The 2,801-nt window shown below is 50.7% G+C and overlaps 1 pseudogene; it reads right to left on the reverse strand.

The window, feature by feature from the left end:
* Nucleotides 1-1,357: 1,357 nt before the first annotated feature.
* On the reverse strand, nucleotides 1,358-2,032 carry LOC109246770 (28S ribosomal protein S26, mitochondrial-like; annotated as a pseudogene).
* Nucleotides 2,033-2,801: the final 769 nt, after the last annotated feature.

The following is a 2,801-nucleotide window of genomic DNA, read 5'->3' on the forward strand; positions in this document are numbered from 1 at the left end:
CCCCACTCACATTGTATCTGTCTCTCTCAAACAAACTTAAAAAAAAAAAAAAAAAAAGAACCAAGTCCTTTGGACATTCATGTGCTAGTCTTTGTGTGGACTTGGATAAATGCCTAGGAGTACAGTTGCTGGATTGTGTGGTAAATGTACATTCATAAAAAATATAAATTATTTTTCAAGTGGCTCTTACCCAGGAAGACAATCTCATTCTGAGAAGATAAATTAGAGGTTTGTTTTTAAAGTAAGGTTATTTTCTCTTTTTATGGTAATACATATATACAACCTCCCTTTAAGACATTTAATCATTCAAACAACAGAAGAACAGCCTCACTTGTGACTCCTCCTTCCCTTCCAGATAACTTTTTTTTTTTTTTAGTTTTTATTTATTTATTTTGAGAGAGAGTGAAAGCACAAGTTGGGGGAGGGGCAGAGAGAGAGAGGGAGAGAGGGAGGGAGGGAGGGGCAACAAGAGAAACGGGGAGCGAGGATCCCAAGCAGGCTCCGCACTGTGAGTGCAGAGCCAGAAGTGGGGCTCCATCCCACAAACCTATGAGGTCATGACCCGAGCAGAAACTGAGTCGGATGTTTAAGTGGCTGAGCCACCCAGGTGTCCCTCTCCCAGGTAACTCTTACTCAGTTTCCTTGGAAGGAGCCTGCCCAAGGCACCTGGGCATCTGCCCAAGTGCCTGGGCCAGCAGAACAGAAGGAACAGGAGGTGCCTCAGCAGCATTGAGCAATTGGGTCCCTTTCTCAATGGCTCCTGGGCTTGCTAGCTATGAAAGGATTACTTTTCACTTTTGCAGAATAATTATAAAGAAGGACTGGTTATTAACCAGGTATGCTTTTCCCAAGAACACACAGTGTTTGAGAAACATAGGCAGATTCTTTCTTCTGGTGCTCATTTTTTAAGACCCCATTTGAACCACAGCCCTCTAGGTATTTCTTAAAAAGAAGTTTAAGTTTCTTTGTGAGTGTGCATGTGTTCCAACACATTTTCTTTACAAAAATAGGCAGCAGGCCAGATTGGGCCCAAGGATTGTAATTTGCCAACCACTGCCCTCCATGACCACTGAGTAGATGACCTGGCTGCCTGGGGGACTATGGTCCGTTCTGCTCCTCCGTGAGATGGAAACCTCTAAGGTCTGGTGCTTTGCTGAGTTGTACGTGCGTGCAGCACAGGATACTGCGTATGGGAGTTTCTGACCAAGTGATGGCTGCAGAGGCCACCATGTAAGGGCCCCAACGGGACAGGTTGAGCCTCCTTCTTCATAAGAAACTGGTTTATTCCAGATCAGGCCCAACCCTCCCACCCGCATACACACATGGGCCCTGGGTGGGTACTGTCCTCACTGGGCACTTAAGAGCCCTTGTGCCGGGACCTGCCCACCAGCCCCTCTCTGGTGATGGCCTGGTTGTAGCTCTTCTGGGAGTCCAGCGCTTCTTCCACCCCCACCTCCAGGTTGTCTTGGGTGATGAAATGTTTTTGCCTCCTCCTGCAGCTGCAGCACTTCCTGCTCCTTGAGCTGCACGGGCCGCCTTCTTCTGCACCTGCCGCTGCTTCTGCTCAGGCCCCTCCTGCCGCAGCCTCGCCAATCGCGCAGCCCGAGCAGCAGCTGGTTCTCGCTTGGTTCCAGGCCCTCAGGTCACGGTGCTCAGCGGTATCCCGCAGCATCTTGCGCTTTGCCGGGACCGCGCCCGGGCCTCGTGCACCTTCTTCTGCATCTCGGAAGCGAAGCGAACTCCAGCCCGGGCGGAGACGCGCGCAAAGTCGGCGCCCTCTGGGCGCGCCCGCTTCGACACACCACCCACGGGGCTGACGGCAGCCTCTTCCCTGTCACACACACCTGAGGGCGCGCACCGTCTGGCGGGACTCCACCGGATCCACCACGGGCGGGTCGCCGCGCACCCCCTTGCACTTGGCCGGCGGGTCCTGGCGGGTCTTGTGGCCGCGCATGGGCAGCAGCAGCGGGGCTCGGAGGCCCGTACAGGGGCCCCGCACCCAGGCCTCCAAGAAGCTTACGTATTGTAACATGTCTGTGCTCCAGTCATGTCTTCCCGAATATACACCCTAAGTGGAGATTTAGCAATCACCTGATCTTTTCTTAAGCTTTTTTTTTTTTTTTTTTAATATTTATTTATTCTTGAGAGAAGGGGAGAGACAGAGCATGAGCAGGGGAGGGGCAGAGCGAGAGAGCCGCACAGAATCCGAAGCAGGCTCCAGGCTCTGAGCTGTCGGCACAGAGCCCGATGGGGGGCTTGAACCCACGAGCTGCGAGATCATGACCTGAGCTGAAGTCAGACGCTTAACCGACGAAGCCACCCAGGCGCCCCAAGCACCTGATCTTTTCAACACCTGGAAGATGTGGGTACCAGCCATTGGGCGTTCTCTTTTCAAACGGTAAATTTATCCCAATTTTATCTATTTTGGGGATGGGACCGAGACACTTTCTGAACTGTAATTCTTAGCACATTGAGTATTTGCCTTTTTCTCTGAGAAGAAACTTCAGACTGTAAATTCTTGGTTTGCATGTTACTTCTTTTCCTACAACGTGGTATGCTCAGTTTCATGGCCCCTATGATTTGGGGCAGAGGGTATAGGGATTTTTAAGCACTCATTCATTTGTCTACCCAACACACACTTTTACTGAGCATCCCTTACTGCAGGCAGTGCTAGGTGCTTGGTGCACAACAGTGAGTGAACAAGACAGACAACAGAGCCTTATGAAGTTTACATTCTAGTTCAGGGAAAAGACACAGATTAATAGGTCAGCAAAATCAATGGGACAATTACACAGTGTGGT

The sequence above is a fragment of the Panthera pardus genome, unplaced genomic scaffold, assembly GCF_024362965.1.
Source record: "Panthera pardus isolate Hobbes unplaced genomic scaffold, ASM2436296v1 HiC_scaffold_13, whole genome shotgun sequence".
Classification (NCBI taxonomy): Eukaryota; Metazoa; Chordata; class Mammalia; order Carnivora; family Felidae; genus Panthera; species Panthera pardus.